Source organism: Geotrypetes seraphini, chromosome 4 (genome assembly GCF_902459505.1).
Source record: "Geotrypetes seraphini chromosome 4, aGeoSer1.1, whole genome shotgun sequence".
In the NCBI taxonomy this organism is placed as follows: domain Eukaryota; kingdom Metazoa; phylum Chordata; class Amphibia; order Gymnophiona; family Dermophiidae; genus Geotrypetes; species Geotrypetes seraphini.
In genome coordinates this window covers 269,999,362-270,013,169 of record NC_047087.1, presented here as the reverse complement: position 1 = coordinate 270,013,169, position 13,808 = coordinate 269,999,362, and positions in this window count along the sequence as shown.

Sequence of the window (13,808 nt, the reverse complement as noted above, 5' to 3'; positions counted from 1 at the left end):
TCACTGTCAGAACTGAATAGACCACCTATAAAAAGTTAGAAATGATCTTTTGCAGGAAGTAATATAAGTATTGATTTACAATATAAAGTACAGGATGTTTAAAAAAAACCATCTATGTAATTGACTGGCTACGAGAAATGGTATGCAGTATGAAAGTTTGGAATTTAGGGCCCTTATTACAAAGCTGCGGTAGTGATGCTGCCATGATAAATGCCCTTAAAGCCTATAGGACCTGAATGGGCTTCAGTGCATTTACCACAGCAATATCACTACCACGGCTATGTAAAAGACCCTCCCTTAGTCCCTCAAATCTGGGCTATTAGATGATCCACTCTTGGGTCTGGTAATCTCCTCTACCACCATCCTCTCAACGTGGAAAAAGAAACCATGGACATCTTTCCGCTCATCCTGGTCCCCCTCCTGCAATGCTTACACCATCCAGGTATTGATTGATAAAGTGATCCATCATCACTCCTGTGATTGTGCATTGCCTCAAAAAGATTTGTGTTTTTCCTCATTACAGCAGCACAGAGAAATTTCTCCCAATATTTGCTAAATCATAAAAGTTGGTTACTGCTATTTATAAATCCTGCAGGAATCTTCTTGTAGTAAAATGATATAATATTTATTTATAGTATTTATTAGTGCTGCCCGATTCAGGAAAAAAAATTTGATTCGATTCAGCCTATTGAATCGATTTTTCGATTCAATTCGATTCGATTCGATTTTCCTGCCCAATTGGGTGGTTTTTTCCAAACATCCTGGTGGGTTTATTTTATAGCCTCTTCACCCCCTTTGCCCTCTCCTACCCACACTGGTATTGTGGCATAAACAAAATAAACAAGAAAAATACTTTTCCTCTTTCTGTTAAATCCTAGCTCACATTCACAGTCTAACACCAACTCTGGAAGGATACACATTTCAAATCTGACATATTGTAATCACAAAACAGAAAATACAATTATTTTTCCTACCTTTTGTTTTCTGGTCATTTTTCAAATCATGTTGGTCCCATGTTGGTCTGGTTGTCTTCTGATCAGGCTCTCCTTCTTTCTCCATGCTAACCATCTCTGTCCTCCCCTTCTGTTTCCCTTTCCTCCCCCAGAGGTCTGGCATCTTTCCTTTTGTTCCATCTACATCCCCCTGCAGCTGCAGCAATGGACCCCACCATTCACAGATCCACCATCTCTCCTTTTCTCAACTACCCTTTCATCCAGCATCTCTCTTCTGTGTCCCTGTCTCTATTCTCCTCTCCAGTACTGTCCCCCTTGTGTCCCTGTTCCTGTGCTCCCTCCATGCCCAGCACCTTATCTCTCCCCATATCCAGCTTCTTCTTTCTCTCTTCCTTACCTTCCCCAGGTACAGCCTTTCTCCTACTATCTCTCCTGCCATCCTGCACCCTGCCCACCTAATTTGGAGCAGTATCTGTCCTTCTTGTACCCTTGTGGTCTTGCATTTCTGTCTCCCTCTCTCCATTAGTCCAGCACCTCTCCTCTGCTTTCCTCCCCCTCTTTTTGGTTTGGTTTCTCTCTTCCCTTCACCCCAGGTCTGGCATCTCCCCTCCCCTCTGTTACTCCTTCCTCCTCCTCCCTCTACATAGGCCTCCCTCCCCGCTGCAAAGGCCTGCTCCCCCCAGCTTCCCTGCATTTACCTTAAGCTAATACGGCAGCCTGCAGGATCGCTGGTGCTATAGCGAACCCTGCAGCTGCCGTCATCCTCAGTGGCAAGTTTCCTCTACCGTGATCCTGACCCTGATGTCAGACGAGGGGGCGGGATCGTAGCAGAAAGAACTTGCCACTGAGGACGACGGGCAGCTGCAGGGATCACTATAGCACCAGTGATCCTGCACGCTGCCATATTAGCTTAAGCCGCTAAGAGAGAGGAAGGTGGAGAAACATTGAGGCCTTTCCGACTGACCTTTCCCCCTCAAGCAGGAGCGGCAGTGGACGGCCAGCAAGAGGCAGCGCTGCTGCTCCTGCTTTAGGAAGGCATAGGGGGAAGGGTAGGCCATCGAATCGGGAGGCCAATTTTTCTTAAAATTGAATTGATTCACCTGATTTGAATCGGTGAATCGAATCGTGAATCGAGCAGCACTAGTATTTATATACCACTTATAGCCTTCGTGGTTTACATTCACATACTCAAGTATTTTTCCCTATTTGTCCTGGTAGACTCATACTCTATCTAATGTGCATAGGATTATGGGGGATTAAGTGATTTACCCAGGGTTATAAGGAGCAGCGTAGGATTTAAACCTACAACCTCAGGGTGCTGAGGTTGTAGCTCTAATCACTGCAACACACACTCTTTACCACATCTTAGTAAACAGGGCCTTCAGACTGCCAATTTTCTACAAAAAAATAATCATATACAGTACTCCCCCGATATTCACGGGGATTCCGTTCCAGGAACCCCTGCAAATCTTGAAAAACCGCGAATACAGTTTTTCATGGGGGAGACTGAAGAGGGCAGCGGGAGAGGGCAACAGGAGAGCAGCCGGAGCCCCGCGAGTGCAAGAAATCACTCGCTTTATGCTCCGACCACCTCTTCCTGCACTAAGTTGAGCCTTATGCAATCAGGAGCTGCGTGGAATAGAACGGTTACAAGTGGATCGATTTTTCACTCCATAAAAAATTACATAGACTAGGGACACTCGATAAAACTGCAGGGAAATACTTTTAAAACCAATAGGAGGAAATATTTTTTCACTCAAAGAATAGTTATGCTCTGGAACGTGTTGCCATAAATTCTGGTAAAAGCAGATAGCATAACTGGTTTTAAGAAAGGTTTGGTCAAATTCCTGGAGGAAAAGTCCATAGTCTGTTATTAAGACATGGGGAAGCCTCTGCTTGCCCTGGATCAGTAGCATGGAATGTTGCCACTCTGGGTTTTGGTCAGGTACTAGTGACCTGGATTGGCCACCGTGAGAAAGGGCTACTGTGTTTGATGGACCATTGGTCTGACCAGTAAGGCTATTCTTATATTCTTATGGAAATGAAAGAATGTAAATTTTGCCATATTTGGATAGACTGATGATCAATCAAGGCCACTATGTAGCCAATCCGGGTCACAAGTATCTGTCAAGATTACAACACAGCAAAACAGATTTTTTTGCTACTTATCCAAAGAAATAAACAGTAGATTTTTCCAACTCCATCTTAATAATGGATTAAGGACTATGGGGTTCATAATAAAAAAAAAAAAAGTCTAAAAAGTGTCCTAAATGGCTACTTGGACGATCAAAAAGGCTGCTCGTCCAAGTATCCATAACCAAAGCTGGTTTTTAGACGTATCTAAAACCAGCTTAGGCCTTTCCCCTGCCTCTAGACGCACAGAGAGAAAAGAGGCGTTTTTAGAGGAGGGGAAACGGTGGGCGTGGGCGGGAGGTGGGCCGACCTACACCTAGGCGTACAACACATATAACCAAAACAGTTGACAGGTTGCCTAGTCGGCATTTAGACCTTTTTGACTTAGACGAAGTCAAACCAGGTCTAAGTGCCAAAAAAGGAGCCGCTGAGCTGATGGCCGCTGGCGCGATCAGTTCTGCAGCCCGGTAACCTACCCACCGCAACCATCGCGGCAGGAGAGATGCCTCATCTCCCCTACTGCGATGTGATCATGCCTCTACTCGAACTGCCGCGACCCGCGGCAGGAGAGATGCCCAATCTCTCCTGCCGCAGATTGTGGCAGTTCGGGTACAGGAGTGATCGCATCGCGGCAGGGGAGATGGCCAATCTCTCCTGACGCGATACATTACCCCCCCCCCCCGATGATATCGGGGCAAGAGGGAGCCCAAGCCCTCTTGCCACGGCGATCGTGCTCCCTCCGACTCGATATGGATAGGAGGGAGCCCAAGCCCTCCTGGCCCCGGCGACCCCTCTCTCCGACACAACGGGCCAGGAGAGAGACCAAGCTCTCCTGGCCCCGGCGACTCCCCCCCGACTGGATTGGGTCAGGAGGGAGCCCAAGCCTTCCTGGCCCCGGTGACCCCCCCCCCCTCCAACACAACAGGCCAGGAGAGAGCCCAAGCTCTTCTGGCCCCGGCGACCCCCTCGACTGGATTGGGCCAGGAGGGAACCAAAGCCTTCCTGTCCACGGTGACCCCCTACCTCCCACCCCCCACTACAATATGGGCAGGAGGGATCCTAGGCCCTCCTGCCCTCAACACAATCCCCCTCCCCCCAACAACCGCCCCCCCAGAACCCCCGATTGGACCCCCCGCCGACCTGGGTTGGGCCCATGTGCTTAAGGCCCCACCCACAGGAGGGGCCTAAGGCTCCCAGGCCTAATCTGTTTGGCCCATTCACCTCAGGCCCCACCTGTGGGCGAGGTTTCTGCCGCCTGGGCCAATCCGGCCCCATTCTGGACCCTTTTTGAAAGTTAAATGCTAATATATTGGATTTCCTATTGTACCATAGATAAAGAAGATTTTGGAGTGCAAGGAATTTCCCAAGAAGCTAACTAGGAAGGAGAGAGCAGTGGTTTGGGGCTTCCTGGACAATCACAAGGCCAAAGACTACATGGCTGTTTGAGAATCTGGTGAAGAATTACAGTAAAATGGGCTTTAGGATGTCTCTCAAAGTCCATGTCCTTAATGCTCATCTTGAGACATTAAAGGATAACATTGGAACATATTCAAAGGAACAAGATGAGTGCTTCTACCAGGATATTCTGGACTTCAAACACTGCTACAATATAATGAGAACATGATGGGAGACTACTGATGACTTTACCCAACTTCTCTATTCCTTTGTCTTGTCCTGCATGGACTACTGTAATGCACTATTCAACAGAATGACAGCAAAAAATCTCCAGCACCCACAATGCATTCAAAACGCGGCAATCAAATTCCTAAAAAACTTCACGCCCATGATTCCGTCTCAGAAATACTATCATCAGCTCACTGGCTACCCATTACCAAATGTATCTTCAAGGGCCTAGTAATAACATACAAGTCCCTACACAACATGGAACCCAGCTACATATCAACCAAACTTCCTCTATATGTCCCAAACAGACCACTCCGATCCCAGGAGGAAACACATCTACAAATAACTCCTGGTTTCGCCCTCTAACTCCAGAATGCCAGACATCATCCCTACTCCCACTTCCTACCAAGCTATTGGAATCAACTGCTTCCTCACATCAGATCCCTCAAAGGGCTTCTGAACTTTAGGAAAGCAATAAAAAACCTACCTCTTCCCATATATCCAGTCACTTCCTTCCAACCATATGTATTCTAATGTACACTGAATTGGATCCACTCTGTTTGTTAACTGAAGTTGGAAATAACCATATGTTAACTTCAAATGACCAAATTGGAAGCCAAACTTGTCTCTGTATATCTAACATTAGTGTATACATGTAAATTTATAATTTGTTTGTCTATGCATTATATAAGTCAACCTTATTACCCATTCTGAGCTCAGTGGGAGGGCAGGATATAAAACTAAGTAAGTAAATAAATAAATACATCTGGGGGCTGATTCGTGAAAATGACACAATATAATTGTAAATCTCAAAATACTACTCATGTCTAAATCTTCTGTGGTCATCTTTGTATAACTTCAATATAAATACATGTTAATTGGGATTCACATGTTGCTTTATATGACTATAAAGATGAAAATTTAGTGTTTTTCAGGTTTTAAATATGTAAATTGCAAAATTAGACTATCCTGGTCACAAAAGTTCCTAATTTTTTATTTTATTTTATTTTTTTTAACCCGTTCTGGGCTTCTGGGGAGGACAGGCTATAAAAATGAACAAATAAATAAATAAAAGCAAAGTTTTATGGAAATAACAGACATTTCTACAATTATTAGGCATGAGCAATTAGGAAATTATACTTACCAGCCAGGAGCAAAAATCAGCTTAACCAGCTATGCTTTTAGCAGCCAAAAATATGCTAAGTTCAATGCTGGTTACCAGATATGGAATTTCAGGAATTGAATTTCAGGGGTTGCTACTGACGTCTCCTGTGGTGTGAATATCAGGGGAACATTCTAATGTCTCAAAGGGAACATTCTAATGTAACATTTTAATTGCTTTTAGATTTTGCCAAACTAAACGGCAAAAATCTGACTATGGCCTCCTTTTACAAAACTACGATAGCAGTTTCTAGTGCGGGGAGCTGCACTGAATGGCCTTCACTGCTCCCGACGCTCATTGAGTTCCTATGAGCGTCGGGAGCAGCGCAGGTCATTCAGCGCAGCTCCCCGCGCTAGAAACTGCTATTGCAGTTTCGTAAAAGAGGGGGTATATTGCGTTAGCTGATCTCGAAAAACTTTCCTAAATTCTGACAAACTAATACCAAGCATAAATCTTTCCATTTCAGCTTTTACCTTTTAGCATTGATTTCTTCTCATTTTGTACAAATAGCATCAGTCTCGATAAAATATCACGGAGGCAACTTTCAAAATGGCTATGCCTTTATTGCTTTTTACCCACATACTTTATATTGATTTTCAAAAGGAAAACATGTCTTTTTCTATTAAAATGTATTTCCACTCTCATTGAAAGCCCAGAAGTATGCAAGTTAGCACACTTTTCACCTTAGCACCATTCCTGGGAATGCCTTCCTGGCATGTCAATGCACGCACATGCACAATTATAAATATTTATACGTTAGGTGATTTTCTGCACATTAATATTTTCTGCACATGAAAATATTATTTTGTATATATACTTCAGAGATGCTTTTGAAATGTTTCCTTTATGATATTTAATTTGCTCCCTCGTTTACAAAGCCGTGCTAGCGTTTTTAGTGCCAGTTGCTGTGGAAAGAACTCCGATTTTCATAGGAATTCTGTGAGCATCAGAGTTCCTATCCCCGTGACTGGCGCTAAAAACGCTAGTACGACTTTGAAAAGGATGGGGGTTGATGAATAAAAATGTTAACATCTATAGAAAAAAAAATAACCCCCCTTCCTTTTACAAAGCTGTGGTAGCGGCAGCTGCGCAGCAAATGATCTGACGCCCCTTAAACCCCTAAGGGTGTCAGAGTGATTACCGCAACAGCAGCAGCCACTACCACAGCTTTCTAAAAGGCTCCCTAAATTATTTATGCTGGGTTTTACAAAGCTGCAATAGAGGTGTCTATTGTGGGCTGGCAAGATAAATACTCCGATGCTCATAGAAGTCTGATGAGCGTCGGAGCTTTTAACTCGCTGGCCCACGGTATAAATTTCTACCACGGCTTTGTAAAAGGAGCCCTTAGCCTATAAATCCATATGTGCAGTTCAGCAGAACAAGAATGATTCAGCTTTCCCCTTATTCTCAAAAAGAAAGAAACCATACATAATTGTGTGCTGTCATGAGTTCTTGTTCTATGACAGAGAGTGAGATTTTCAACACAATAGCATAGAAATGGAAAAAAAAAAATCCCCAAAACATTTCAGTACACCAGTGCTTCCCAAACTTTCCCCCCCCTTTTATGAAGCTACATTAGGCTTATGTATCGCTGGCTGCGGTAGTAAAAGTTCCAGCTAATACCCCCATGGCCAGTGATAAAAAAAAGTCTAACGCAGCTTCATAAAAGGGGGGTGGGGGTTGTTTGTTACTCCATTTTAAAACATTAAAAATTCATGTGCCTGCAGACCTATCTCTTTCTTCCCATGTCTCATTCAAATCCAACTTCTAGCGACAGCTACGTCTTAACCAAAGGGGGGCGCAACCTCAGTCCTCGAGGACTGCAACCTGGTTGGGTTTTTAGGATTTCCCCACTGAATATGCATGAGATCTCTTTGCATACAATGGAAGCAGTGTGTGTAAATAGATCTCATGCATTTTCGCTGGGGAGATCTTTAAAACCCAGCTCGGTTGCATCCTTCAAGGACCCACCCCTAGGTTAGGATGCAGCATCTTGTTGGGCTTGTGCAGGTCAGTGATTCAGCTTTCCAAGTTTTGCTTTGTTTTCGTACCTGTGGTTATAGCCCATTGGGGCATGATGCAGTTTGGGAAATCAATGTGCCGTATCAGGGGTTCTCAACCCAGTTTGTGGGACATACATGCAATCTGCCAGATTTTCAGGATAATCGCAAAACCCCCAAATGGGAGATTATCTAAAGTAACAAGATTTCCCACTTTATTAACAATAATACAGAAATAAATCCCCCCCCCAAAAAAAAACAAAAAACAAAAATATATCCTAATAATAATAATAGTGCTCAGTAAATCAACACTACTTTACACTGGCACCGGTATATATTATTATGCCTTACATCATCACACCTTCCCTGCCTCCAAAAATATCACAGATGTATCAAGTAATAGAAAAAAAAGTCACTTATCTTTAGCGATTCTTAGATAAATCTCACAGGGAGGCTGCAAGCATTGTTAAATGTAGTTTGCCGATGTCGGGTAATCCCAATGTGCAAAGTTCACTATCACGTGTTTCAGTGTTCAAACAATTCAAAAATTCAATATCACCAGTGTTTCAGATCACAATCTGAGACACAGAAATCGATTTCTGTGTCTCAGATTGTAATCTGAATAGTTTCCACAGCAAAAGTTGCTTGGCTTTTGTAAATGCCACGCTCCTCTTGTGTTCTACTGTCATTTCAGTGACTAAACATATGCAAACTGAATCTAACTTTATGCAGTGTTCATACACAGGCTGAACTGTTTTCCATTAACGACAGCAGTGGAAGTTTGTGAGGGGAGTTTTTTTTAAAATTATTTTTATTAAATTTTTCAGGTATATAAATACAAGCCACAATAAACCAATAACCATTAACAAGAGAAATAGCAGAAACAATCAAGTCTTTTGCGTCATTCCTTCACAAAGACCCACAGAAACCAAACACTCCCCCCCCCCCCCACCGGAAACCCCTCCCCCCCCGCACTCAAGTGTCAAAAGTTCAATAAGGAATTTTGAGCTCTAGGGGACAATCCCTCCCAAACGGGAGCCTATATTCTGAATTTCCTCCAGGGCCCAGGACCTCCCCTCCGAACATCCAGGTATTCAAATTTCAACAGTTCATTTCTACACATTGTAAGGGATGCCACAACAGAAGGATACACTTCTGGGCCAACAAAGAGGCCTTTTGCAATAACATGTTGCCCCCAACACAGCAGCAGTGCAGTGGAGTTTAAATCTGTCTTCTTAACCAGAAGACAGTTTAGTAACCGCTTTGTTATTCATTACTTAAATGTCTGCCCATTCTATCCGCTGTAAAGATAAAGAGGTTGAAAGGTTCAGCAAAACTGAGTCATTCAATGAACATAACTTGTGCTTGTCTAAAAGTTAGAGTTTCAGAAGACCGACGAGAACAATGGATTTGGTGTTAGCTACTTTAAAGTTTGAGCTATTAGTCACGAGCTGTCTATGTTTTTGTACATTTTATAGCTGAACAACTAAAACTCAACCCAAGGTATATTATGAAGTGTAAAGAAATCTGTCATGTGAATATAAGCCAACACATTGAACATAAACAAAAGCCTGTAAGAAAACTGTACCTCTAAAACACTGAACAAGTTATTTTAATGTGGCATACCTTAAAGGACTGTAGATTATAAAACACGACAAATTCAATAGCTGAAGAAGGTGATGAATTTTCTGAATATTAGCAGCACTGCAAGAAATCTTAAAAACCCTAGCATTCAGAGCACAAAGAGCAATTTGAACTAAAGAACATAAGAATTTGCTGCTGCTGCTAGTCCATCCTGCCCAGCAGTCCACTCACACGGCGGCCCCAGGTCAAAGACCAGTGCCTTAACCGAGAACAGCCCTACTTGCATTCATTCTGGTTCATCAGGAACATGTCCAACCCTGTTTTGAATCCCTGGAAGGTGTTTCCCCTATAACAGATACCGGAAGAGCATTCCAGTTCTCTACCACTCTCTGATATGGCCATAAAATTCCAACCTTTATTTGCAAAAATGTCAAGGCAGTGGTTTGGCTGTTTCAAATATGTGGTTGAATTAGGAAAGTATTTAGGAAAATAGAGAGGGAACTGGCATCGCCCAGAGAGCATGTTTGTAGCTGATCTTGGGTGACAACATTTTGGTTTGAAACTTGCGATGCCAAAATGAAGGGGGGGAAGAGATCTATTCTGCAGAAGCCATCTTGGATTGATGGATCCATTTGTCATTGTTGTACCTTCAGTGGTGGGTTTCAAGGTTCATGATGGAACAGCTACATCCTAAGAATTGTCCTGCTTGAAAGGTGGCATACACCTCAACAAAACTGGCTAACACATTGCCAGAAGATTCATTAGCCCCAGATCAGGTGGGTTCATTTTCTTGTTGTAGCTGATGTCTCTGCTTGAAGGGTATTTGTTTAGTTATAGCTCTGGGAACATCACTGGGGGTACAGGGCTGCCCATGTCCGGTCCTCGAGATCTACTGGCAGGCCAGGTTTTCTGGATATCCACAATGAACATGCATGCGAGAGATTTGCATACCAAGAAGGCAGTGCAGGCAAATCTCTCTCATGCATATTCATTCTGGATATCCAGAAAACCTGGTCTGCCAGTAGATCTCTAGGACTGGACTTGGGCAGCCCTAGGCTAGTAGAACAGCAAGCTGAGAACCAGGATCTCAAGTTTTATGTGAGTTTCGGGAAATCATTTCACACTCTTTTCGTTTAGGTACAATCTTAGGAATCAATTACAAGATGACCTTGTGAGACTGGGCATCTGAATGTAGTTGATGTTTAATGTGAGCAAGTGCAAAGTGATGCATGTGGGGAAAAAAATAACTCGAACTATAGCTATGTGATGCAGAGTTCCATGTTAGGAGTCATTGCCCAGGAAAAGGATTTAGGTGTCATCGTTGAGGATGCATTGAAACCCTCAGCTCCAAATGCGGTGGCAGCTAAGAAAGCAAATAGAATGTTATGAATTATCAGGAAAGGAATGGAAAACAAAGATGAAAATGTTATAATGTCTTTGTATCAATCCATGATGCAACTGTACCTTGAATACGGTGTGCAATTCTGGTCTCTACATCTCTAAAAAAGATATAGCAGAATTAGAAAAGGTACAGAGAAGGGCGACAAAAAATGATAAAGGGGATGAGATGACTTTCCTATGAGGAAAGGCTAAAGTGGCTAGGGCTGTTCAAATGGAAGAAGAGACATTTCAGGGGAGATATTGCATAGGTCTATAGAATACTGAGTGGCGTGGAACAGGTAAATGTGAATTTCTTGTTTTTCCTTTCCAAAAATACTAGGACTAGAGGGCATGCAATGAACCTAAGTAGTAGTTTTAAAATAAACTGAAGGAAATATTTCTTCACTCAATGTGTAATTAAACTCTAGAATTTGTTGCCAGAAAATGTGATGAAAGCAGTTAGCATATCAGGGTTTAAGAAAACGTTTGGTTAATATCCTAAAAGAAAAGTCCATAAGTTATTATTAAGACGGACTTGAGCAAATCCACTGCTTATTACTTGGATAAGCTGCAAAAAAAAAAAATCTGTTTTAGTACTTGGAATCTAGCTAGGTATGTGGGACCTAGGTTGGCCACTGTTGGAAACAGGATACTGAGCTTGATGGACCTTTGGTCTGTCTCAGTATGGCAATTCTTATGTTCTTAAGATCTAATGTTCTGCAGGAATTATCCAGGTAGAAGAACTGTGAGATTATCTCTAAATGTCACCGGTGCCTTTTTGAATTAAGGCACTGACCCAGGCAGCAGAGGAAGGGAATTGCTACCACCCAGGGTTCCTAAATTATTAATGCTGACCCCCAAGCAAATTCTGGGGAATCAGGAGTTGGGAGGAGGATAGAACTCAGGGGTGCCATGGTATTCTGGCAGGGGAGAGGGTTTCATCCAGGTGGTAGGGATTTTGAATGGGGGGGGGCTCAGTTTACAATCAAGGGAGGTCAGGGTTGTTGTCAAGTGGATCAGAGATGTTTGGGGGTGTCTGGGGGTATTTGGGGGTGTCAAACGTGCAATCAGGATGTCAAGGATTTCAGTGGGAGATTAGAGATGTCGGCAGGGGGAGGGTTCAATGCAATTGGGAGGTTAGGGATGTTATAGGGTGATTATAGTGGTCTTGTGTTTGTGGTAGATCAGGAATACCTGTAATATGTGATGTCAGGGAGATTGGAGATGTTTGTCGAGGGTCGCATATGCAATTAGGGAAGTTAGGGTTGTCAGTAGAGATTTAGAGATGTCTGTAGGGATTAGGGATTTCTGTGGGGATTCAGGGGTAGAATCAAGGGGGTCAGGGATGTCAGCAGGGGATTGGAAATATGTTTTAGTGATCAGATTCAAAATCAGGGGATTCAGTGCATGATCAGAGGAGATCAGGTAGAGCACTGACCTAACTCATCTTCAGAGAACTGCCTTACTGGACTGTCCTTTTAATGCAGGCGACAGCAGCTTGGATCCATGCTAGTGTCTACCATGTGGTAAACCCCATGTAAACTGCTTATCTCAGCTTACTAAAAACGATCCCTAAGTTAGCCTTTTTCCTATCCTAATTTTATCCAGATACTTATCCAGGTAGTGGTCTAAATATCACTAATACCTAGATGAGTGTCAATGGCTGTTTTATATCCAAATATTCAATTCCAGTATCTGGGTATGGCCCAGTGCTCAATATCCAGGCATTAAAAAAAACCCAAAAACAGCTGACCACAGTAGGCTTAAATTCAGGTGGTTAGATTTCAAGCTCTCTGGGGCAGGAAAATGTCCCTTGTAGCTGAGTGTAACTCCCCTGGAGCTGCCAGTACAAAGATATGAGGTATTAAAAAACATGATTTTTTTGTGAATGTTGATCTATTTGTTGTCAGCTGTGGAGATACAAATATTTTAATTATTAATTTATTAATTTATTTATATACCACAATAACCTTAAGGTTCAGAGTGGTTTACAGATAAGAAGCCAGACACAATGTTAAATTCTTATTTTTCTGAAATTTTAAATCCAATGGAAGCTATTTAAAAACAAATCACTGATATAAAGGCAGCCACTTTATTTATGTTTATGATTATTAGGAGATTTAGATAAGACCCTTCACAGAACCAGCAAGGTAGTTTACAAATAGCACATTTGGAAAAGATCTATAATAGTGTTAGAATAGCAAAGATAAAAAATAAACCAAAAAAAAAAAAACAACCAACACCCCCCCACACACACACACACACACACATCTGCACAGTCTGAAAAGCCGAGCAAATTCTTCCCACCAAGTGGAACGCCAAAGAAAACAAGTGTGTCTTCAGAAGGGCACATAACTTCAGGTAAGACTGTTCAGATCAAAAGTGCACTGGAAGTGAATTCCACAGTGTTGGGAAAATAGCAAAAAACGAGGAGTGTTGTGTTGAAGCAAGCCTTGTCACATGAGCAGGAGTCACTAATTGGTGACTGAATGACGGGAACACACAGGTCTGTAGGGGACAGGAAAGGAAACTAAATAGAGTGGCAATCTAGAATACATCGACTTGAATGTTAGTGTCAGAAGCTTATGATCTATACATGATTTAATTCGAAGAAAGTGGTTTTCCTTCAAAAGTGCAGTCAGGTGATCAAATCAGCAGGCAAGGGTAAGTAGTGCAATAGCAGTATTTTGGACTGATTGAAGCTTCTTAAGGGCCACTACTGGGAGTCTGGTGTAAACAACATTACAATAGTTTTGATGAAAAAGAGCTTAGAGAAGAGTTGTGCAACAGGAATCGTCAATATAACGGTTGAATCGACCATATCAGACATAGTAACATAGTAGATGACAGCAGATAAAGACCTGAATTGGTCCATCTAGTCTGCCCAACCTGATTCAATTAAAATTTTTTAATTTTTTTCTTAGCTATTTCTGGGCAAGAATCCAAAGCTCTACCCGGTACTGTGCTTGGGTT